This window comes from Hetaerina americana, unplaced genomic scaffold (genome assembly GCF_022747635.1).
Source record: "Hetaerina americana unplaced genomic scaffold, ioHetAmer1.1.p SCAF_7, whole genome shotgun sequence".
In the NCBI taxonomy this organism is placed as follows: domain Eukaryota; kingdom Metazoa; phylum Arthropoda; class Insecta; order Odonata; family Calopterygidae; genus Hetaerina; species Hetaerina americana.
The window spans coordinates 76,537,338-76,564,001 of NW_027287316.1; the positions used below are offsets into that span (position 1 = coordinate 76,537,338).

A 26,664-nucleotide genomic window follows, 5' to 3' on the forward strand; every position below is an offset into this window, starting at 1 on the left:
CCAATTCGAGAATAGGTTTGTGGTAGCTTCCCGTTCTATTCTCGTTCAATCATGCCAATCTCTTCGTTCCCACATCGATCTTTGTGATGTCCTCTTTCATTACAAGCTTCTCGCAGTGAGTCCTCGGCATTTCGCTCTGATTTTTACACTTTATGTCTCCTTTAATCAATGTCTAGAGTAAATACGAGGTGTGTTGAAATAGTCATGGGATTTTCTTATATTTTCTTCGATTTCAACGTCATAGTGCACCGTAAGTCCCTGTCTCAAGGTCAAACGATCGAAAAATAATACGATACATACAAGTACAACGCCGTTTGCGTGAAGCAATGCGTAAAATTTCTGGGATCTGTATGTTAATTTTACTAAATAATTTACGCCCCCAAAATTCACAATATTATGAAAAAAATATTTGGGTGTTACTATAACTGAGCATACTATATATCCTGAAAAAACATAATCGTTTAATTTGGGGAAAAACAAACACAAATTTAGGATTCATATAAAGGTTACTTGAAAAATGTCTGAAATGGCACAAAACCAGATCCTTGCATCAACATTGTATGCTGAAACAATTCTGGTCGATGAGGAATTTCACTTGAAAATTAATTTTTCCATTCATCATTTATAAAATATGTTTTTTTTAAAAATAGTTAATTTCACTAGTTAACTCAGGCTCAGTATATTAATTTTACTAATAATTTACATTTTCCCAAAATTCGCAATATTATGTGAAAATAATAGATATTTTAACATTCATCTGTCTGCAAATTGAATATTATTGATAAGTTCTACCGACTAATATTTTTTTCAAATTGTGGTTAAACATGAATCCACACGAAGTACAAATACCTTAACAATATTTTTTTCACTCTTATCATCAAGGCAATACAATTTTTTATTACATGGGATCTATTTATAATACTTTGGGAGGACTGATACCCTTATTTTCAAAAAAGGCATGAGTAACTGAATAGACTATGCACGAAGAATTAACTCTTGATGGGTATACTAGAGGAAAAGAGTAAACGATCAACAAGGAGTACTACTTACAAGTTTCAAAGCCGTTTAAGTGAAGCAAGTCCGGAATAAAACGCCCGTATTTGTGGCGAAACAATTCATAGCTTTTGCACCACCACGATATACTAGTAATGCACCTACTGGTCACAATGCTCACTGCTTGTTGTTTGTGAATGTTTGGTCAAAAACAACATTGTAGTAATGATTTACCAACCTTCATATTCGCCACACAAGGCTCTGTATGACTTTTTTCTGTCCTCTAAATGAAAGAGAACCTGAAAGGGCCATTGTTTTACAAGCATACGTAGATGAGATTAATTTTGTATCGCTGTTGGAGTGAAAAGCTATACCAAATGATAGAGTTCCAGAAGTGTTTCGAAGGTTAAAAAAAACACTGATTGGAGTGGTATAATATCTAATGGGGGCTACTTCGAAGGGGATAACATTGATATAGACGAATAAATGAAATACTTTCCAAAATGACTCAAATGTCCACTATTTATTGAACACACACCACGTAGCTTAGCAAAGGTAATTACAATTAGTTGCATTACTAATTGAATAATGCATTGCATTAAGAATTAATGACTATTATTTTCCTCTTCTTTTATTGCAAGTGACCTTCTTGGGAGTCTGTCTCAGCCCTTTCTTCGGGGAACTTAAGAATTAGGAGGTGACTCAAATAAGATTAGAGAATGATCAGTTGTAGAACAGACAATTTTAAGATATGACTTTTCCTTCAAAAGATGTGATCAGAATAACTGAAAACGGTAGGGGAGAAAAAAATATTTTGTAATTCCACTTGGCCTCATGATTTGACCTTATTTCAGGTCAAACCTGTATTTTAGTATCATTCACGTTGATATCAAAGACTCCCTAAAGCGTGGGGAAGTATTTCACACCTAAATATCACAGTTCATATTCACGCAGTCAGCATTTACTTTACTATTTCAGTATTTTACGCATTCTTTTGTGGCTAACAACTAAGGAAAATGTGTTGTTTGATGTTGAATCACTCCCTGCCATACACCCTTACGGTGACTTGCACGATGCAGTGAAGAAATTGGTACGTCTTCATTTTTTACTTTGCATACAGAGATCATTTTGATTATTCTTGTATATTATTATATTTTTTTCAATTTGCCGTTGGTCAAAATGCACTCCTGAAATATCATAGAGGGATCAGCCCTGGTCAATTCATATTTAGAGTAATAGTTTATAAATCGCTTCAATTTCAGGGCAGAAATATTTCGTACACCTCTCATAGGTAGAAACGATTAATTGCAGAGGTGCAAGAAAGTGATCAATATCCTAGAATCATTGGACGCTGTAGTCATGCTGTAAATGTATAGTTGGTCCTTTCTCCATGATTTAGACCTAATTTTTCGATATTACTTAATATGATAGAATTTTTTCTATACATCCATTTTTACCGCGAATTTTCGTGTGCTGTGATTGAATCAACTTCAACAAACGATGCATGCGGCTAGCAGGGTATTATGTAAATGTAGACTTTACTCTTGTTCATTCACATTTGCATCGCCTCCAATCTTATCCCTGCTACGAGTTTGAACATCTGTTACAACTGATTTTGGACGACCTTCACGACTTTCGTCGTCGAGCGAACGGCGGCCATGATGGAATTCGTTATACTAGCGTTTTAAAGTGGCAAAGGATGGGGCTCTATCGCCAAAAGTGGAAGTAAGTTGATTGATGCTCTCCTGTCATGATAATCCACGTCGTAAGTCGTGAAAAATCATCGCACGAAAGTGTTCATGAGTTAACTCCATTTTTTCGCTGAGACAAAATTTTCGAGTCACTCTGAACAATACAAGTTATGATCAAACGACAAAATGTTTTGAAGAAAGTTAGCGTTAAAAGGGTAAAACCTTCAGATGGAAACGTTAGATGGCGCCTAAAGTACTTGTGTTCTAAAATCTTAAGATATAAATAGCAACCCTTGTACCCCTATATTCAATGTCTTAAATTCTGTTGATATGTTTCTTCAATTTTTAAGTTTAAATGAATCACCTTATCTCTAAGGTATTATTATTTGCTGTTATTAGTTGTTCCTTCTAATACAAGTCCTAATTCTCAGTTCATATTCCGCTAATATATGAGAATGTCCCGCCCTGCTTCTTATTTTATGGCTAGTAGTGGCCTCTCTAACGCAAAACTCTTCCACTTGTTGAGTGCACGTTGCCATAGGTTAATTTGAAGATAATCTTCCTTGTTCCTTATTTTAGTTTTACTAAGAGAGCAGATTTTTTTTACAACTCTACAATGGACTGTTTAGGTCCAAACGATATATTGGAATCAATCAATGTCGAATCGATTAATCCGGTGGCTATATCATCAAGTATCGAATCCAGCCGCGATCGATAGTTAACTTTCATATTCCGGCTAGTAGATCATTGCAGTTTTCATTTTCCATCAATTTTTCTCTTCTGATAATTACATATATCTCTTATAAGTTGCATTATTACATCAAAGAAAGATTGTTCTCTCTTTATGATGCATTTTTTACCGTCCTACTGTTATGCCGGCAGTTTTAGGTGACCTTATCATTTCTCCTATTCATCTACACCTATACCGCACCATGGTCTAAGTTAAGAGCTCTACATAACTTCTGAATTCCTGCTTTCCCCCGAAGATAAAATTATCTGCTTCAAGATGCGTTCGTTTTGGGTGCCTTCAGAATAGTGCGATTTTTTTTCGAATTTGACATGAATTTCAACTTTATTCCACGGGAAAAAAATGTTTTTAAATTATCTTTCATCACATTTTCGTAAAAGTTTCCGTCCCCCCCCCCTCCCTCCCCCTCCCCATTTCAATAGAGGTTTTTATGATACGCCTACGGCCTCGAAATATATATTTGCGCAGCGCCGCCTTCCGTTGTTTTTGTTTTCGCTTGTCGCCATGAGGACGACTGCATTCCGCTCTCGGGTATTCGGGTGAGAGAGCAGCCTCATTGGTGCACGTTCATCCACCAAAGCCCTTACGCTTTGAGGCGGGATTAGTGGTAATTCCGATGCGCGAAGTGTGTTTCAACGGTACCGTCGGGCTGAATGTTCGGATTTGACGAGCACATTAGTGCCCCCAGACGGTCGTGAGAATTCGGAGTTTGTCATGGGTGCGTGGGGCATACTATATATATAGTCATTCCACGTTGAGGTAAACGAGTGATTCTGTCACGGTGCAGGCTGTTGAAATTGGCGAATGCCAACAGCGTAACCAATGGTGCTTGATAGAACGTTCTTTTTTCCTTCAGAAGAAGGAATTATTATTAATTATTAAGTAATTATTGTAGTGTGGGGTGTCAGGCTGTGCTTCGTTAGACGACACTGAGAAATGTAGGTGGTACGTAATTTGGGTCCATTCAAAACCTACCTTAAATGCTTGACGCAAGAAAAATAAGGTAAGAACAAAAAAACAAACATTTAAAATTTTTACGGCGAGTCCCCGTCTGTCGTACAGTTAATATTTACGACATCAAGCCACATTGTGCCAGGTAAATGTCCAGATCCGTTGGAGACATCGTCGGCATTTACCTAAATTAGGCCATTCGTCGTAACATATACAATTTACGAGGGTCGTCCGGAATGTAATACTCGTTTGTCTACGAAATAGCTCGAGGTCACCATACGCCGATGCACACTAGAAGATATGAGCACCCATCTCCGGTCACGTGCTTGCGTGTCCAGCGGTAAATTTTCTCGTTTGTCCCAAGAGTTTGCCATTGTTGTGCCTGTTTGAAAATTTGGCAACGACAATTGACAATCCAGCGGCGAAGCGGTCGAAAATCACCGCCGGATTGTTGTCAACTACCTCAGTGTCTAAGAATCCGATGCAAGTCTTCATCATCAAGGTTTTTATACAGTATCCTGCAAGCCACCGCTAGGGTGTGTGGCAGGTCGTGATTGCACACCAGATTACTTTCCCCTCTAGTACGGTCGGGCATTGTTATTCTGATCCCTTGTCGTTTGTGGGAAAAAATGGCGTCTTAAATATATCTGTTTTACAGTTTATTTCCCTAATGTCGTTTACATGATCTTTCCTACTGTATTACGAGATTTTTTGGAGGGTTAAATTCAAATGGTAGTTACTGTATCAAAAAGGGTTTGGAAGTAAATACAAGGAGAAAAAATTGAACAACGGAATACACTGCCATTCACACTTATAATTTTCTTCCAAAAACGAGGACAGAAAAAAAGGACAATCGATCTTTACCTTAAAAATATAACAGTATCCCTCGTGTTTCACCGTTTTACGGCACAATCAGGTGTCGGCGCCGTGAAACGCTTCGGACCAATAAATTTTATATGGAAGAACACTATTGTTCTTCCATTTTTTTAAAAGGTTAACTGCCTTTCTTTTTTTTATATTTCTGACTGTTCGCCTCACCGTATTCAATGATGTAATCAGGATGGTATCACAACCCAGAGTCACGAAATATTGAACCTAGAGTTAAGTCCTGTTTCACCAATAATTTGTAGTTCCTCAATAATTTGATCAACAATTACAGCCTTTGATTTATCAACATTTATTTACGATTAGTTATAGCAGTTGACTCATTCCCAACATTCAATTATTGTTTGAATTATGATGATCATTGCAACAATTAGACATAGTTACCCTCTATTTTGTTTGGTGAAACTTTAACAGACGATCGAATCATGAAATGATCGGCGGTCATAGAATGACTGTGGTTGTTGAAATTAAACCTTGGAAAATTATAAGGATAGAGGGCACTCGTGATTAAAGATGACATCTAGGGTATAATTAGGGTCAAGCATTATTTGCTAGATTGGATCAAGAGGATACGCTATGATAGATACACACAGCAACACTGATAGATTCGAGAATTCCTTCTTGCCTTGCATTGAACTAGCCATAACGAAATAATGCAACTTCTACTATCTATCTTCAAACATTTGAATTGAAATTTACCAGGCCACACCTATTATTTCATTATATATATATATATATATATATATATATATATATATATATATATATATATAGTACAATACACAGTAACACACAATATAGAAACACAAAAAAAGAAGAACACTCACACGTTATTTCTTGATATTTCGACGGAAACAATCCGTCTTCCTCTGAAGATATAGAAGTAATGACTGCTGGAGTGCAGTCATTACTTCTATATCTTCAGAGGAAGACGGATTGTTTCCGTCGAAATATCAAGAAATAACGTGTGAGTGTTCTTCTTTTTTTGTGTTTCTATATTGTGTGTTACTGTGTATTGTACTATTCGGCACTTCTGTGTTACGTCTACGAAAGCATATATATATATATATATATATATATATATATATATATATATATATATATATATATATATCTATATATGTGTGTGTGTGTGTAACTTAAGGTTAGACATAGAAAATGAACATGCGTAGATAAAGATAGCTTAGGTCGATATTTACTCGACGGTGAGATAGAAAGGGCATTAAGGGAGATGAAAATAAATAAGGCCGTGGGGGTGGATAACATTCCTGCGGAACTACTGAAATGTTTAGGAAAATGTGGAAGGAAGAGGCTAAATGGGCTGATGCACAGTATCTATGAGGAAGGAATCTGGCCAGAGGACTTTGTGAGATCAGTGTTAGCTCCTATTCCGAAAAAGGTAAAGGCTACATCATGTGAGGACTATAGGACAATAAGTTTGATATCCCACGCAGCTAAAGTTGTTCTCAGGATCATAAACAAAAGGATAGAGAGTAGGGCTAATGATTACTTAGGGGATGATCAGTTTGGGTTTAGGAAGGGGAGAGGTACGCGTGATGCCATTGCAGTAATGAGATGATTAATCGAGAGGAATATAAATTAAACCAGGTGGTATTTGCCTGTTTCGTAGATTTCGAAAAAGCGTTGAAAGAGTGAATTGGGAAAAACTAATGAGTATATTGCAGAAAATAGGAATAGATTGGAGGGAAAGGAGGCTAATTCGCAACCTGTACATGTCTCAGACTGCTCAGGTGCGGGTGGGGAACGGGAAGTCCGGATGGGCAGTGTTAGGATGAGGTGTAAGGGAGGGTTGCCCATTATCACCGCTGATGACCGAGCTTTCGTTAATCAGTCAGCCAAGGGGTTGCAAGAATGGCTGAGTGAATTGGAATTTTAGCGCGACAGGTTTGGGATGAAAATCAATATTAATCAAACAGAGGTTATGCGATTTTCTCGAAAGAAAAATGCTAAACTTAACATTAAAATAGGAGGGCAAAAACTAGAGCAGGTAGAACAGTTTACGTTTCTCGGTTGTGTTTTGGAACAACACGGTCAAAGTAGTAGGGACGTAAGAAGAAGAATTGCGCTAGGCAAAGAGGCTTTCACAAGGAGGAGGGAGTTGATGACAGGGACGTTGAGTAAGGATGTTAAGAAAAGACTCGCAAAAACTTAGATATGGAGGCTAATTATGTACGGCGCGGAAACTTGGTCGTTGAGGTAAGATGATAGGCGTATTAGATTGGTGGGCCTTGAGATGTGGGTGTGGAGAAGGTGAAGTGGACAGAAAAGAAAATTAACGAGGAAGAAATCATAAGGAGACAGAAAAAATTGATTCACAGCATTTTGTAGTAGTCGCGATACAAGAAGGGACATTAGGCGAAGAAACTTTAACAAGGAGGAGGGAGATGATGACAAGTACGTTGAGTAACGATGTTAAGAAAAGAATGGTAAACACTTTGATATAGGGCATATTTTTGCACGGCGCCTAAACGTGGGAAAGGAACTGGCCCCCATACACTGATGTGTGAATTTCACACTCCGTCGGGCTTAGTACTGGGTGAACTCTACCATCACCTACCAAACCGACCTTAGGGTTGATTACTGTGTGTATGGTTTTTTATTGAATATTTATTAATTGAATGCTTATGTCCTAAAGCCCCAGGCACTTGCAAAGGCTTGCGGTCTATATTTTACGTGTAGACGAATGACAGTGTGGACTCGATTGAATACTTAGGAGTTATCCTCACTCATGATCTCTCCTGGGTGAAACACATACGGGGAATATGTGGACAAGCTAACAAAAAATTAGGATCTATTAGACGAGCACTGGGTAAATTTGATGAAAAGTTCAAGGAGAAATGTTTTCTTTCGCTGGTTAGGCCTCATTTAGAATAAGCTGCAAGTATATTATGGGATCCTCACGAAGTTGGATTGATTGCCGAATCGGATCGGGTGCAGCGTAGAGGATGTTAGATTTGTAAAACTTTGTTATGATAACCTGAGTAGCGTATCCAAAACATTAGAGGATCTAGGTTAGGAATCACTCACGGAACGATGGTTAAATTACAGATTAAATCTCTTGCATAAATTGGAAATATTTAAGAAGTATTTTGGTTCTAGGATGATCTGGTTTGGGATCATCCCCTGCCATACACCTCAGCGGTGGCTTGCAGGGTACTGTGATTTGGTGGTGAATTACTTCACGGGTGAAAATAATTCTAATACACTTCACCCAATAGAGTTATCTATCATATATCAATTATTATTCAAAATACGAGGGTGGTGAAAAGTTTCCGACTTCAGAAAATTTCGGAAAATATATCTTGTATCTTTGTTAGGTCGGAAACTTTTCAGACCACCCTCCTATTTTATCAAATCGTCACCAACAACACTAATTTTCGATTGAATGGATAATTTTGCGGTAATTTCACTAATGATATTATCTGAACTACCGGAGTTCAGTGTATCGTTAGTGTCAAAGAATATAGATGGCTCTACATTAATATGCTGTTCTTTCTTTTACTACATGTTTCAGGTAGGTGACTGTTATATTTCATATCGTAATTAGCACTCGTAAATATCCGCCCCTGAATAACCCTATTTCCTTATGTGAAATATTTATGTGAATGAACCAGGATAAGAAATATCGCTTTTAAATGCGGTCAAAGAAAACCACCGACGAAAAATTCGAATTAAGGACATATTTTATAACCCTGCTCTTTTTTTCGCATTCCCACGCTCATTAGGTTAAACCCTCTGATGCTATTTCTCGGAATTTTTTTGCTTAAGTCTCCTGCTTGACAAAATTGAAGATATATTTAAACTTGTCAGGATACAGCGGGCATCAAAGCGATACGCCTACTACTTCATGAATTGCCCGCAAAAATCAGTAAAGGTGATTTTGATTTATTTACATACCCCGCCAGCCACCGCTAGGGTGTGTGGCAGGGAGTGAATACACACAAGGGAGGGGCTGCATACAGCTTAGCCGGATAGACTCAGTGATTAAGAAACAATTTTCTTGATAAACTCGGTGATTATGGAATAACGACTCTTGGACACCTGTTAAATTGGTTTACACAACACGAATGTTTTATTTCTAAATTTTTTTTCTTGCATCGACATTCTTTTAAGAGTATTCTAAAAATATGCTCGAAAAAAATAATGAAACACGTGTACGTATTTAAAGAAAACTAGCATCCCGTATTATTCATTTAAATAATCGATGATTACACTTGATGAAAGAAGACACCTTGATTTGCCAAATAGCATTTTTTTCATTACGGCCCAGGTTTTCCTACAGCATAAAATCTTCAGGTTGGTTGAAAATTCCCAAGAACCTGCGGGAGATCCCCCAACAGTGACTTTTAGCGGAGTCATCCGCTAATATGCATTTCAGTGCAACGGTTTCAGAGTGAAAAAAACATTCGCTTCGATAGCTTAACTGGCTAAAGCACTCGCTTGGACATCGAGGGATACGGGTTCGAATCCCGGTCAAGGCGAATGATTTTTACACCCTGAAATTATTGCATTGGTTAAAGATGTTACACTGTAATCGAAACATAAGTCGTAATCACAAAATTACATGTGAAAGATCAAGGTGGCTTCTTTCATCGTGAAGGATTTCCACCATCTTACGCCTGAAACTGTGTCATGATTGCACTTATTGATATAATCTCCTGCGAATTACCTAAATAGGCACCAATTAATGTATATATGAAATATTTTTTTCTTGTACTCTGAGGTTTAAAATTCTTACTACGCGTGTATAACGCCTCGTAGGTTATTATAACCTACGAGACTATACAGACACATAATATATATTTTTTTGTATTTTTATTTCGACAGAGATAATGTATATATATAAAATATCTTCGAAATGGAACGCTCTTCGGCGACGCACAAATATGTAAAGACACAGATTTAGATTTTTAGAATATAGAAACACAAAGAAAGGACTCTCACAATTTGTTATTTGACGTTTCGACAGCACGGCTGTCGTCTTCAGTCTATATATATATATATATATATATATATATATATATATATATATACATATATATATATATATATATATATATATATATATATATATATATATATATATATATATATATTCGGACATCAGGGAATGAAGATCTTTTTGCGAAATTTAAAATGGTTCCAGGATAATTTTCTTTTTAGTCCTGGCGACACCTAGTGAGCAGACATACGAACACGGACACACACAAGAAGGCATACATATATGTATGTATACACACATATCGTAAGAGGCACGGTTGGAAGCTTTCTTTCTTTCTCTCGAAACTCCTTCGCCCAACCACTCTGTCTCTGTATGTGTGTCAGCGAAAGAATGCGGTTGCCATGGGGATTTGTGCGTTTATGTATGCGAGTAGGCATGGAAACTCGCGGGCGTTAACCGAATATCCCGGCGCTGCGTCGATGCTATCTGTCGCTTTCCATCGCTCTGTCCCATTCATCGCCCTCTCACCCTTTCTCTCTCTATCTCAGTAATGAGTTGAGGGTTGGGGGCGTGGGGAGTGATGGGGGGTGGGAGATGGGGGGTGGAGGTGAGGGCATTTCATCCACCTTCGGGTTCTTGTGCAATTCGACCCTTCTCGACCGACGCCGGAGGAATACCGTTTTAGGCTCTCTTCCTTGAGGATCCGAGGCATCATTCCGAGGCGAAGTAATTTTCCCCAGATTGGAATTTCCTCAATTCGGCGGATTGAGGGCGGGGTTCCCGCGATTACATAAAACATGTGACGAACGCAAAGAAGTAACAAACTAGTACCGTTAAATTACTTGTTTTCATTAAAAATTCGTGAAATAAATTGGAAAATCAATGTGACAGGCATTGGACATGGCAAGTAGAAGAACTGCATAGCGAACCTAATTACGAGAGATAAAAAAAATGCACCTCTGCAGTGAAATGAAAGATACCCTTGTCAAAGAAGACGTATTAAAATTTAGAAAAAATCTTCTTGGGAAACAAAAATGTGAAATTGGAAATTAGAACATCTTTTACAAACGTGTTTGTTTGGACTTAAAGGAGACGTTTCAGGCGTTTTCAGGTGTTCCCCTCTTTTCCACTAACCTCCCATTACTTGCTATTTTGCATACGTATATCCTGGACTTTATGTGATGACCGTTACCTAATGATGATGTAGTTACATTGAAACCGATCGTATTAAATCTTATTTTGTGGAAAATTGCCAATTTTTAATTAATAAAACTTAATTTATAGCATTGCATTGTAACGTGGGTGTGAAACCTGAACCTCAAGAAAATAAAGAAGTCTTGTTTGGATGAAGAAATGAGAGAGGAAGGCCAAAAAAATACGTTTTTGAGTGACGTAAAAAGTACTCATAAAGTCAGGGCATATAAGGATATGAAAAGAATGCAATGGAACGAGATACAAGGCAAAAACGACGAGGCTCCACTTTTAGAAGATGATGAGGTATGGGATAAAATTCAATTTGAATAAAAGAAAGAAGAGCATGAGGTATTCGAGAATGATGGTTAATGAGTTAAACCATACAACTGGAGGAGAAAAACTAACGAAGATAGAACTGACAAGTTATTTGCGGACGATGCAGTGTTTTAAGGAGATGTCCGTAAGCCTGAGGATAAAGTATATTTAGCAGATGACGTAAACGCTATACAACGCTGGTGCGACACATTGCAATTAGAACTTTAGAAACTTAAAAAAGTGTGTTGTGATAATTTTTTGGAAAAAGAGCCATTCCCTCCCGAACACCTACTGCAGATTGGGACCACCGAAATGGAATGTGTTGACTCAATTGAATACCTAGGCGTTACCCTCACTCACGATCTCTCCTGAGTGAAAAATACACGGAAAACAGAAATAAATAAATAAACAATTTTTATTGCTCTGGGAGCGAAGTCCCTTGGAGCATAATACATGTAGCATGAGGTTTTGAAACCTATGGAGTGAAACAGGTTTACATAATGCATATAATAAGGTAATTAAACCAGTCACAAAAGACAATTTAACATCAGTTGAATGAAACATATAGCACAATGCATACATATAAATACAAAGAACAATAGTTAAATATTTAGTCTGATAGAACAGTAATAAGGTCATTTTGGTAGTGTGGTTGACAGATATTCAAACATGTTACTGTTGAATTGGGATTTGTTCCTGGATAATTTTACTTTATTAGGCAAACAGTTCCATAGTTTACAGGATGAAATACTGAATGACTCTTCATGTATAGCCGTGCGGTATTTGGGAAGATGGAATGTTTTTGTAATGCGGGTTGATCTCTTTGTCGTAAGTGAATTGAATATAAAATTTTCATATTGGACAAGCTAATAAAAATTAGGATTTATTCTAAGGGTACTGGGTAAATGTGATGAAAAGGGTCATAGAGGAATGTTATGTCTCGCTGGTTAGACCTCATTTAGAATATGCTGCAAGTATATTATGGGATACTCACGAAGTTGGATTAATTGCCGAATTGGATCGCGTGCAGCGTAGAGGAGATAGGTTTGTACCAAGTTGTTATGATAAGCTTAGTAGCGTATCCAAAATATTAGAGCAGCTAGGCTGGGAATCACTCAATGAAGCGAAGGTTAAATTACAGATTTAATACTTGTATAAATTTAAATGATGTCTCTTGAGCAGTGATGTTAAAAATTTATTATAACCCCCAACGTACTACGGTAGGACAGAGATCATGCTAATAAAATTAGAGAGATTAGAAAGTGTGGAACAGATAAATTTAAGATGTCATTTTTCCCACGAACGACAAGGGATCAGAATAACATTAGGGTTAAGGCGGCAAAAATAGGGTAGACATAGGAAAATAACTTCGCCAGGAAAAAAAGCCTTGAGAGGAGGCGGTAATTGATGAGAGGGACGCTGATTAAGGCTGCTTAGCTTAAAATTTTACATGGAGTATAATTTCGTACAGCGTGGAAATATCTTTTCACCCTGTTTAGTAATGTTAGTTATCATACTTGTTCGAGCTTATTGTATATATATGGCATTTGTCGTTTTATTTACGATTTATTCATATGAAGGTCATTAATTTGTTGAAAAACATTTGTCAGGGGAGCAAGCGGGAAATGGTAGAATATAGATTAGTTACAGTGACCTTGGAAAATAATATAGGAACATAGAAGAAGACTCTTAAAAAACTAAGATAATTGAATGATATGCTTATCATATGTAATAAAAATAACTTAGATTATGGACTGTTATGAAAAATTGGCCGACGCCAAAAATAATGTCGTTACTATACTTCTGTTAGACAAATTTGAATTCACCTCTTTTTTTAAACAATTGGTTCATCCTGTACGCATTCTTCTATGAACTTATGTTTTCATAGCTTGGACAAAAACTTCGCGAGATAGAGAAGAGAGTGCTTATTTTATAATTAAAAAACGGGTGGGCAATTATGCCATGGACCTTTGAGGTCTTAAGTTTGAGAAAAAAAGAAAATTTGGACAAAAAAATGAAATTCATCACGACGGCAGAAATTAAAATATTCTCTCCCAACTATAATATATGTATAATAAATATGAGGAGGGAAAAAAGTTAGCAGAGCGTGGTTTCGATCCACGGACCTCTGGGTTATGGGCCCAGCACGCTTCCACTGCGCCACTCTGCTTACGCTATCACGTGGGAGCATTTTTACAGTATTAGAATCGTACACGCCCTTCGCTTACTGCTCGAATATTTTACTTCTGTTTTCTCACTATCACTTATACGTCCTATCGTTGCAATATAAGCTCAATTAAGGTAGGATGAGGCCCTGAGACCTTGTTATCACCTTTTCAGAGGCGTGCCGTCCGTTTGATATTGCCCTCCACTCCATTTCACCTCTTATTGATTCGGTTACGCGGTCTGAGGCCTTTTTCAATGTCTGACTCGACTAGTTCAGGTGTCAGTCCAATTGATCTTAAAACGTTTTAACAAATCAAATGTTTGTTATAATCGTACACCAATCTTAGTAGGACGAGCTAAGGTTTACGTTATCAACGATATGTTTTATTTCGGGATTGATTTCTTTTTTAACTACCAAAAGTTGCACACACTTGACGAACACATAAACTTAAGTTTACTTAGGTATAATTTTGGGGTTGAATTTGTTTTAAAATAGCAGTGTACATCGCACCATCAATTTTCAGAGACATAATTTCCCTTTGCTTTTTCTTTAGCGACATGGACAGTTACAATTGAGTCTTCCAAATGGATGATATTCAAACATTAATGCTCGCTAAAGTAACGGGAAAGAAGCGTTGATTTCTGTGGCTGACTCAACACAAATTTAGGCAAGTTTAGCCTGGTTTGGTGCAATTATCCAGCCAGGCGTGTCGGTCATGGTGGCGTAATATGGGAAGGGTAGCCAATAATTACTATGCTACCGCACCTCCAGCCGTCGAGCAGAGTGGATGGAATCAGCTCCAAACTTGTCCTTCTATAATAAAGTCGGGCCGCGTGGTATTTCCGGAATACGCAGGCTAACGGCCTTAAACTACAGACGTGTGGAAATTTTTTCGCCAAAAATTAAAATGATGAATTCAATTTTGCGGCAAAATCACCTTCCTTGCACTAATAAGCAAGAAGAAAAGAATTGAGTAATTTCTAGTATAAGTTGGGCATGGGTATTAGCCTTTAAAAATAACAAGACCCAGCCTAGCACTCCTAAATGAAATGAAATTTGAATGACAAGAGTTCAGCTAAATATTCATTAACGCCTTTTAGGGTCGCGGTAGTCCAGGGGCGGAGCGTTGGACTACTGCCCGGAGGGCCCGGGTTCGATTCACGGGCAAGCCTCTCTGGGCACCTGCCCTGAGAGGCTTGACCGTTTTATACCGGAAAAGGTTTTTCCTCCACAGTTCTATGGTTCTGAAAGAGCCGAATAAATTGTATTAGAACGATGTAAGAATGTTCTATTTGCTATCGAAGCGGCGGGAATTATTTCAGATTAAATCAAGAGTATAGGATATTTTATGTGTACATGTCAATCTGTTAATACAAAAATACCTTAATGCCGGCGCCAGATTCCCTCCGTGCCTTATTTCCCTGATTATAATAGCCTTTACAAAATTACCCACCATTCCCTAATGGTGCGAGTTATCTCAGCTGTCGTTAGCCTACCTTAACACCCACAACTCCTATGTACCTTTTTTAAAGTAATAATATATTGGCCTAAGGTAAATTAGATTCATTAAAAACTGTAATGATAAAAACACAAGTGTGACGGGTCTCATTGGCTGGGAGCCACTTGCGATGCGAAGAGAAGAAGCGAGACTTAGACTTTTACAAAGTTTCAGAACAAACGAGTTTAACAGTGACAGTAAAGGAATTATAATGGCCCCACACTACTTAGGTAGATTATACTAGGAAGGGGGAAAGTGGAGAACCCAGAGCTAAACCATCTGCTTGGATGTAAACATTTTTGTTGAAACTGAAATAATTTTCATTAACTGCCATTTTAATGAGGGAGATTAATTCGTTTGAAATATTTGAGTTAATGGTGGAGCCTTTGAGTAAATCTTGAGCTCAAAATAAGGCGTTTTATTTTGAGGACGCGGTTATTCACACGTCTTATGGATTATCCAATTTACAAACGTTTTCCATGAGAATTTGTTCGTTGAAATTATTCCTGCGAAGTCTTTCCTTAAGTTAAACTTAACATAAATTCTCTTTCAAAAACAAATAAGTATTGCACTTTACCCAATTATATTCTGTGCGAGAATCTCGTATTTTACTCATTAAATTAGCTGTACCGCTTTCTCATTCTTCTGTGATTTTCCTTTATTTTGCTGTATTTTATGTGGCCGCAAGTATTTGGGATCCATGGGAGAAAATTTGGCAAAAAGAATTAAATGAAGTCCAGAGAAAATCCACCAGATTCGTTAAAGATTGTTATGATAAGACCACAAGTGTGACAGGTCTCTTAAGGGATTTAGGCTGGGAGCCCCTTGAGAAACGAAGAAAGCAAGTGAGACTTTTAGAAAGGTTCAGAACAAACGAGTTTAACGATGACACTTAAGGAATTATAATGACCCCACAATACTTAAGGATCGTAGGCTTTCGCAGCTGTTGAGAGATGCAGAGGTAGTTCTCGGGCTGGACTGCGTGAGAGACATTTTTGGCTCAACGTTTCTCTCCCGTTGCAGGGAGCGTCTTCAGGAGCGAAGTCACTTGGCTCCTGAAGACGCTCCCTGCAACGGGAGAGAAACGTTGAGCCAAAAATGTCTCTCACGCAGTCCAGCCCGAGAACTACCTCTGCAATACTTAAGGAGATCAGACCACAAAGATAGAATAAGAGAGATAGATTCCAGTACAGACAGATACAAATACTCATTATTTACCCGAACAATCAGGAATCATAATAGTAAGAAACCGCAGTCACTATTAAAATGTATAGAAATATTAAAAAAATTTAACTTACGAGTCGGAACAAAATTAAACATTGCAAGGATATTAGGCGTATTTGTAGTTGAACGTATGGGGTGCGGTAGTCCAGTGGGTAGAGCGGTGGATTGCTGACCAGAGGTACCCAGGTTCGATTTCTAGCCAAGGCACTCTGGGCACCTGCAGCTCCATCAAAACTAAAGTAATTTTTCGGGTGCCAGGTCCTCCTGGGGAACCATAACCGGCACGGGGAAAGGAACTGGCCCCCCTACCCTGATGTGTGGATTTTCACACGCCGTATTGGGCTTAGTACTGGGTGATCTACCATCACCTACTAAACCGACCTTCGGGTTGATTACTGTGTTTATGGTTTTTTTATGGTGTATGTTAGTTGGTAGTATGAGTGTTTGCATGCGTGTGGGTTGTAAGTATTCTTGCATGAATGTATGCCAAGTTTTGTTTGTGGATTGTATAAATTTGTGGCTTTTGCATGCGGTTTCTTTCTTTTCTTAATTGCGACTGGTGGCTTAACACCCTCCGCCTAACCTAAGATGGGAAGGCCATTAATTTGTTCAAAAACATTTATTAGGGGAAAAAGATCGAATAACGATTAGCAAAGAGCTAAATTTGAAAATTATTTAGGTGTTAAAAGAAGAGCGTTAAAAAAACGTTGAATAATTCCAAACTATTCTTAGGATATAAAATTAGAAAAAAGTAAACTGAGAGCTGCCATAAAAAATGCTCTGACGCAAAAAATCAATTACATTACTAGACCTTCATTTGAGTGATAGAGATAAAAAAAGCTCTGCTTTATTGTGTCCAGAAGCGATTAATTTAAATGCACAAATATAGCCACGTAATTGCGAGTGAGTGCATCTAGATAATGCAGAAATTTACATAATATTATTTACATTATTCTTTCCCGTTTTTCGTTTTAAGTCATAAAATTTAATCAAAGTTGTACTTCTATAGAAAGGCTCCTTAATAAAACAGATATTCTAATTAGGTGATTTGTGGGATTCATTTGGTGATCAAATATGGAAATAGGTGTAATTGAAATTTAATACAGGGAGATAGTAGGGTGAAGCCAAATAAGTAGGCTTATTTTTAAATTATAAGGCAGGGAAAATTACAGAAGGGTAATATACCCTGACGATAGATTTACCCAATATAAGTTTGTGTGAAAACATTGATTTCCTGAGGACGGCAAAAATTTAAATTTTCCGGCTTGAACCGCGCTAATGGACAATATATACGAGGATAAAAAAAGTTAGCAGAGCATGGTTTCGATCCACGGACCTCTGGGTTATGGGCCCAGCACGCTTCCACTGCGCCACTCTGCTTACGTTGTCACGTGGGAGCATTTTTACAGTATTAAAATTGTACAGGCCCTTCGCTTACTGCTCGAATATTTTATTTCTGTTTTCTCACTATCATTTACACGTCCTATCGTTGCAATTTACGCTCAATTAAGGTAGAATGAGGCCCTGAGACCTTGTTATCACGTTTTCAGAGGCGTGCCGTCCGTTTGATATTGCCCTCCACTCCATTTCACCTCTTATTGATTTGGTTTCGCAGCCTGAGGCCTTTTTCAATGTATGACACGACTTATTTTACAGGTGCCAATCCATTTAATCCTCACAAAATTTAATCATATCAACTATTCGCACCTACATTTTAGCAATACGAATGTTTCATTCTAACAGCTAATTGTTTTTGGGATGAGTTTATTGTGAAATGACGAGAAATTGGACGAATTCGAATTTTTAATTTTACTTGGGCATTCTTTTATGGACTGTTTAATTAGGAATGTACACATCACCATCAGTTTCATAGACATTATTTTTTCTCGGTAACAAATACGGAAAATAATAATTCAGTCTCTTCCTAAGGTTTGTAATTCTAATAATCATGCTCGTCAATGTAGTCGGCAGGCAAATGTAGGTATTCTTTGACTTCATCTTAGTCAATTTTTTTTTACCATTATCTACATCTCCTTTCCTTCATTTACCCCTTTATCACCGTCTTTAGAGGCATATTTCCCCTCTCATGGTCTTCTGCATCCTCTCTCGTCCCGCCTAGCAGACAGAACAACGCACAACATGTACGAAGTTACCATAATTTGAATTGTATTCCCCTATTGCGAGTATTTCTAAGTAAGCCAAATAATTGTAGATTCATTTGCATCAACAAACGGTGTTTTTTCGAGCGCAGCTAATAGTCCACCATGAGGTTTGTGGTTTATAATTGAAGTTAGATTTTTATACCCATGACTAATCCCACCTTCAAACGATATGGAACTTCTCCGACACGCCTTATTTTATCACTGGTTCCAATGAGACTGGAAATGGGGAATTCTTAAAGTGCCAATATTACCTACTTAAAAACTCTTCTTCCATATTCTTTCTTAGTAACATAATTTACCTCGAAAACTGGCTAAAATTAATGGGCTTCTGAAACAAAGTTGGATTAAGATGTGAATAGTGGTATGATAAAAAACAGGATAAGTTCCATTTCGTTGCTTAATATTATTTTTTGTATGGATTTTTCACATAATTTTGTTCTAATTCTTTAAATTGAAATTGAAAATAAACAACTTGGCTTTTTTTCATGAAGTTTTCTCGGGTCTTCCACCGCGTGCAATAAGTGTACTGACTCCTGGGCTGAGCGGCGCGCCCAGCCCAGGAGTCAGTACACTTATTTTCCGGACGAACCCTGTATAATATTATGTATACATATACATATACATATACATATATATATATATATATATATATATATATATATATATATATATATATATATGTATATATAATATCTCATAGACATATACTATCATCTATCGGATAAAACCTTTGCAATGGTATACCACATACGGCCACAGATAAAACGTAATTATTATTATCTATTCTGTATTTTATTCTGATTTCTAAATTATGTACTTCCATTGAAAGGTTTTATGCTTTTTATTTATTACCAGGAATCTGAACGGTGTATTCAAGTGTCAGCTGCGAAATTCCGGCTTCTGCTCCTGTTGAAGTGAACGATATTCAAGCGCTCGTCCCTTCAAATTGGAACGGGAGGATATGTACGGTGTCATTCGCAAGGTAAGCAACCTTCAATTTCAAAGCGGGCATTTTCTCCCGCACGCACCTTCGAACTCTCGCGATTTACGTTTCAAAAATATAGCAACGGCCTCGTTATCCAGACATAGCCGAAAGCAATAGCTGAAAGCGTTTATAACTGGGTGACAACCGCGTATCTCTCGTTCGACATGGATTACCATGTGATTTGTCGGCGCGCGATTTCGACGGAAAGGCCAAACAATGCCTCATAGCAACGCAGTTTCCTGAGCTGTGATTGGCGTATTTATGCGCAGGAAATGTTGGGATTGCCCAACCGTTGAGAGTGAATTATTTTTCGCGGCACATGATGGTTGAATTCTATTAAGGTTTCAGTTTTATTTTGGTCTACAATCCTGTACTTCATATTATGATATTATCTTATTTAAAAGGTTAAAACCTTGACACTCACCTATATTTTTGTACAAAACCATTCAAAATCTTTCGAAAAATGCACTTGCAAATCCGTAAATGAAATTGGCCATGCGCAATGTCGTCGTTGGCATGATATGGGGAACTAATGTAAATATCCATATTACCATGACAAAAAAAGGAAATAATGTACAAACACGTAAAAATGTACATTATTTTCCAAACTAGCATTCCAAAAGTATTCATAAGAAGAGAAGAAATATGGGAAAATTAAAATGAAAGGAAGGGATAACATGCGAGGAAGTGCTAGCCAGGGTGAGGGAGGAGAGGGTGTTGTTGGGAGAAATCCAAAGGATGCAAAGCGTTTAGACTTGGCGATGGAATGTTGAAAACTGTGATATATAGAGTGGAGAATGTTCGGCATGCGAGGAAGAGAAAGGGGCAGGTTGTGGATGGATGTTAGACGGAATGAAGGGAGGTAGCAAGTCCAATGCGGAATTGAAGACGGCTTTATTTTAGCGTCTGGAGTCATGTTATGTCACGTTTAGTGAGACTTGGAAGGGGTAATCATTACTAATATATTTTTACACTCTATTTAACATATCTTAAAAGGTAGAATACCATTAACAGTAATATATATGTCTATATATATATATATATATATATATATATATATATATATAATATAGAAGTATAATACATATATAGTATAATTTGGACTGCTCAATAGAACACAAATAAAATAGTAACACTTATATATATATATATATATATATATATATATATATATATATATATATATACCAAGGGTATGCAAAGAATAATGGATTCATATTTTCATATGCCAATAACGACATGAGAAAACTGCCAGATGTTTGATGTACCATATAATGTTTGCTTTTCTAAGCTCTTGCGTGTGTTATGCTTTTCAAAGCACTCAGGCAGGATACGTGTATTTTGATAGTGCGGTACATTAACCAGATTCAAAACCTGGAGAATCTTCCTGGAGAATTGGATACATATTCATACAGTGGAAGCTACAGCAGCAGACAAATGGGGATTATAATCGATGTAAATATGCACAACACAAGAGAATCGCGATGGTGTGATAGGAGGGGTATCTGACGAAGAATTTCCGCATATAAAATCCTTGAAAAATGAAACAGAAAATGGGCAGGTGTAGGCGCGCAGTTATCCGACAGAAAAGCTTCCTGTTTATGGTGGCCTATTTTCTTGACATCCCAAACCAATCATTCACAGGAAAAGTGACAGGAAAAATTTACTTTCTTCCGATTAAAATTCCGTTCTTTCAAAATTCCCACCCTTAACCGCCATATTTAATTTCCCTCCCAGCATTCCCTCCACACCTCCCCTCCCCGCCCATACTTCTTTCCCCTCTCCAAAGCAACAGCATATTTTCAGTCTCTCTTGAAGAAGGCCTCTGAGAGGGCCGAAAGCTCGAACAGTTATCCGTGTGAGTGTCCTTTTAAATGTTGCTATTCTATTCTATTTGTGTTATATTGTGTCAGCCCATTATTGTGCCGCTCGTGTGAGTTTTTCCGTACAATCGTTATATATATATATATATATATATATATATATATATATATATATATATATAGAGAGAGAGAGAGAGAGAGAGAGAGAGAGATAGAGAGAGGCATTTAGAATACGTTACGATAATTATAATTTAACTTTTAATGCCATAGAGTCAGTGTTTGATATCAGTAAAAACTTTTTTGTATACACACAAACACTTGTGTAATTCGAGGGGCCAAATAATTTGAGAATATATATACTGTTAAGAATCTTCACATTTATTTTTGGGGAAAATAAAATATTATAGAAAAATATTTCAGTTATCTTCATTATTATTTAGAATCATCATTCCTATCTAAGTAAAATTTCCGGAAATCCAATCGGAACGTCTGAAGACAGACAATCCTTCAAGTCTGCGGGTATCTTCAGAAATATTTTATTTTATTTTGCTCAGCAAATTCATTCAAAAATGCCTTCAAATGCAGCTCATGAACGGGCGTCGAGAGATTTAAGTGGTTTACCAAACATTATTGCAATCTCGTTAATTTATATCTAAAAGCAAATCAGGGATGCTGTGTCAAGGGTATCACGGCGTGTTAATCAATCAGAAGATTGGTTTGGGCAGCTGGTTGCGCCTGTTTTTCTTCCAATTTCTTCATTATCGGATATAACACCTTGGACTGATATCTCCCCGTCACATTCTCCTTTTAATTCTTTTTGGATCTTCCTCCGTGGTCCTTTTCCTCCCACCTTTCCTTTACTTTTGGTCTTCTTTAACCAACGTGCCTCTACATTTGTCCAATTAGGTTCTCGATCTCCTATTCTCATGGCGAGGGCGATACGAAAAGTAAGGTCCTTCAATTTTTTTTCCATGAAAAATCAAATTTATTCTCAAATTTGCGTACATCGTTGGAAAGATTGAGCATTTAGCTACTTTTCTACATAGTCGCCTTGACGATCAATCACCTTTTGCATCCTTGTAAGCAGCTTTTTAATACCGGCGTCGTACCTTTCTCGCGCCGCATCACGAAGGAAATTGGAAATTTAGTGCGATATATATAGGATCAGAATAAATATAAATAAAACAAAGTTTATGTGGTTTTCTAGAAAGAGAAAGGCTAAGTTAGGGTAGGGTAGCTAGAAAGGAGGGTAAAAACTAGAGCAGGTTGAACAGTTTACATATCTTCAAAGTGTTTTGAGTTAACATGGTCAACGCACTTGATACATAAGAAGAACAATAACGTGAGGTTAAGAAGGCTTCACAAGAAGGAGAGAATTCAGTATTGGAAAGTTGTGTAAGGATGCAAAAATTTCAGTGTTGGGAAAAAATGTCGGGAAAATGAGGAGGGGGTAGGAATAGAAAGGGATGTTGGACTAATGAAGGGAGGGAGGAAGTATGCGGATCTTTGTTGTAGAGTAGGATAGTGGGTCGTGTTTTGTTAGGAGAGAGAACTTTTTTATTTTTGTCCACAACCTTACCTTAACCGGTAGATTATAATGTATGACTATTAATAAATAAATAAATAAATAAATAAATATATATATATATATATATATATTATATATATACATATACGTATGTGTGTATAAATATATATATATATAGGTATTTGTGTATATATATATATATATATATATATATGTTTATACTTCATTAAACTGAGACGCAAATAGCGATTGAAGCTAATATCTAGAAAAAAATTTTAAATAACTTTTGTCGATAAATAAAGAATGGCGGAGAAAGAAGTACTTGGTCATGACCTCCGAAACGTAAAATACCTCTTTGGGGTTCTTCCTATTTTCGTGTCTATGTTTTCAATGCATGTGTGAAAATATGCATGTCTGCATACGCCTGTTACCTCAAAGCAAAACCATTCACATCATCTGGCTCACCATGAAGCCTTTTACGGCCCTATCACGTGTTACACCCATCTATGCTTGTGTGCAGTTTCCCCAATTTCTATTTCCTCTACTTGTCCCGCCCATATACGCATTTCTCTCTCACTTTACTTCTCTCATCCTTTCTCTTCCTCACACCTTGTTTCTCCCTATCCGCCTCACATATCCGACGCCCGCTCGCTTTTGGTTTCTCACTACTTTCGTCCTCCCCCTAACCCATTCCGCAAGAGGAGACCCGCGACGGGTGCGCGTGATGCGTTTGGCGCCATTCTTTTGTTTCTTTTCATCATCATCGTTTTTCCTCGCGTTCTTTTTTTTTACTTCGGCGTGTGCGCGCCAGATGGTGGTGGCTCAGGGTGGAGTTAGCGGTGGGAGCGGAAATGGAAAGAGGTGTGGGATGGGGGAGGGTTTAGGTGTGGTTATCGAGGGGGTAAACGTGCCCGGGGATAGAACGCCGGAGAGGTAGAGGGATTCGGAATATGTAGGTATGAATATGAGTGTGCCTGAGGGGCAGGGAGAGAAATATGTCGTAAAAAATAAAAGAGGACCGTCGTCGCTACGTAGGGGCTGATTATTTTCCAGGGAATCAAAAGATTCATCGCAGCGCTGAGCACAGAGCAATAGGCTTTTGCGGCGGTGTGTTAAGGATGAGTGGTTTCGTGGATCTAGTGCGCAATACGCGCCGCTCTAACTGCTATCTGGTGTGTCAAAATCCCTCCAAGCCTCGCATTCATTCTTTATTTTATCTATCTCTCTTTCCTCGGAGGGAATTATTTCGCTGCGCAATTTTTTTGAACCTCCTCCATTGGCGGTCTGTTCATCTTTCTTGATTTGTTTCGAAAAGGCGGTGCAAAAAAATATCATAAAAAAATTAGCTTTGTCAAATACTACAAGGTTTTATGACGGGTCCATGCCTTCATACTCGAATATATATATATATATATATATATATATATATATATATATATATATATATATATATATATATATATATATATATATCACAGAATGCTGCGTGTTTTTCTTCGGAACGCTAAGTCAATATCGTTTTTCTTTCATTTCGTAATAATGGAGTAAGTCTCGGACCTCAGTTATATCTGAAGAGACAATTATTTCATTTACGATTTTACCTACCTCGAAGACAGAACGAATAATATCCACTAATTCAAGATTCAAAAGGTTCTAAAAAAGCATTTAAATTAGGTCTGTTCAATAAATACGCGAACTTAGGCCATAAAAACTTGGTTTTGCAAAATTTAGTCTACATCAATTTTGTCCCCTGCAAAGCACTCTCCATTCGTTGCTATGCAATTATTTCATCTTATTTTCCACTGTGTAAAACACCCTTGGAAGTCCTCGGCAATTAGGCTTTTTAGTTTTCACTTCGTTTCTTGCTTTATTGTGTCTTCCCACATCTTCCCAGTGATGTCCCCTAATTTTTTTTTGCATTTTGGTAATAGGAAAGAGTCGCAGGGGGCGAGATCTGGCGAATAAGGAGGATGATCAAGGACGGCGATTGAAATTTTTGACAGAAACTGGCGAACAATCAATGATGAATGTCCATATACATTGTCATGGTTAAGGATCCATCCATCATCCTTGCGACCCCGTGGGGCCTTTAGTTAAAGAGTAGGCTAATGCCGACGCCGGGTTTCTCTCCAGCCTTCCTCCATTTGCTCAATATCCCAAATCTACCTAAATTACTTATCTATCCCTAATGGCGCAAATGACATCTGCTGTCGGTCGCCTTCAGTAGTGACCACTGTAAAAAGACATTGAAAACCGACATTAGAAGAGATAGATATTCGTAATTCTAGAGTATAACGCGCGGATCAGGAAATACGTTTGTAACATTTTCATACGCAGGGTAGCTTTAAAATGAACGTTGAAATTGGTGATCGTTAGGCATCTCCTTTGGCCGTATTGGGTTGAAAAATTCATCCTCTCAAAATCATTATTGGAGCCTATTAAATGCTATCACATAAATGGAACTATCCACCTGTCAAATGTGCCTTTGTGCCATCGTAGTTTGAATCGCAATGGTGTTTACTTTCATAAGCCTGTGTAATTTCTCCGCTTGTTCTTGATAGCAAAGAGTTAAGGCCAAAATACAAGAATTTTACGATATATTTGTACAGTTTGCAATTGTTTTCCAGTTTTACAATCTCAAGAAAGGCCAAAAAGAGTAAGTTTCTTTAAAAAAAAAGACAATTGCGATGCCTAATCTAATAAAAAATATGTCATCTACAGCGAGAAACACGCAAAGCAGATTTTCGTTCTGATTTAAAAAGTTTCTCCGACGTTAAACGTTTTTTTTTTCACGCGCGTTGACATGAGACGCAAAAGATAATCTAAAGGGCCGTATTTTTTCATACGCAAAAAGATTATGAAAAATTCTCACAACTCGGGTATTCAAGAAAAAAGTTAGAATGAAATATAATATTTTTTAGTCAACCAAAAAGTAAATTATAAAGAGGTTTTACATTTCCGATCTCCATATTTGGATACTAAATGTTAGGTTGCTTCGGGCTGAGACATAATTTTTGGTACATGTTCAAATTTCTCAAATCTTATCCTACATAAAAAGATAATCTGCAACGATTTCTTACAGCGTTTTTCTGTAACGCTCAGTTTTATTCGAGAAACAGAACTTGAACAGCTTTTACATCATTAATCACTCATAACTCACAACTATGCACATCATTAAATGTCACACATCAAATGGTAGACTACGTTTTACCCTCCTTAAGTCTCAGGATCAACTCCAGATTCATTCAAATCAGCTTCGTAAAAGAAATGCATGTGAAGTTCCTTTTTTTCGCCTGCAGGATTTATTTCTTTTGCAATATTAAATAGGAAAAAAGGGCCGTAAAAGCTAAAAGGAAGGGTAATAAGAAAGTAAATTGAATGAAATTCATTAATTTAATCAACGAACTTTGTTTTTGACTCGATAGTTTTTGGTAATTACTTTTGGTAATTTGGTAACGAAATTTCCTAAAATTCAGCGCTGTTTTAAAAGCGTCCCTGTAGTAACCCGGGTCATTGCCGAAGGGTTTTCGGGAGAAT

At 37.4% G+C, this 26,664-nt stretch overlaps 2 non-coding genes across 2 annotated transcripts; both read right to left on the bottom strand.

Moving 5' to 3' along the window:
* Positions 1-13,838: 13,838 nt before the first annotated feature.
* TRNAM-CAU (transfer RNA methionine (anticodon CAU)) lies at positions 13,839-13,910 on the bottom strand. Its single transcript has one exon. It is a non-coding gene; the product is annotated as a tRNA-Met (tRNA).
* Positions 13,911-17,937: 4,027 nt separating this feature from the next.
* TRNAM-CAU (transfer RNA methionine (anticodon CAU)) lies at positions 17,938-18,009 on the bottom strand. The gene has a single exon. It is a non-coding gene; the product is annotated as a tRNA-Met (tRNA).
* Positions 18,010-26,664: the final 8,655 nt, after the last annotated feature.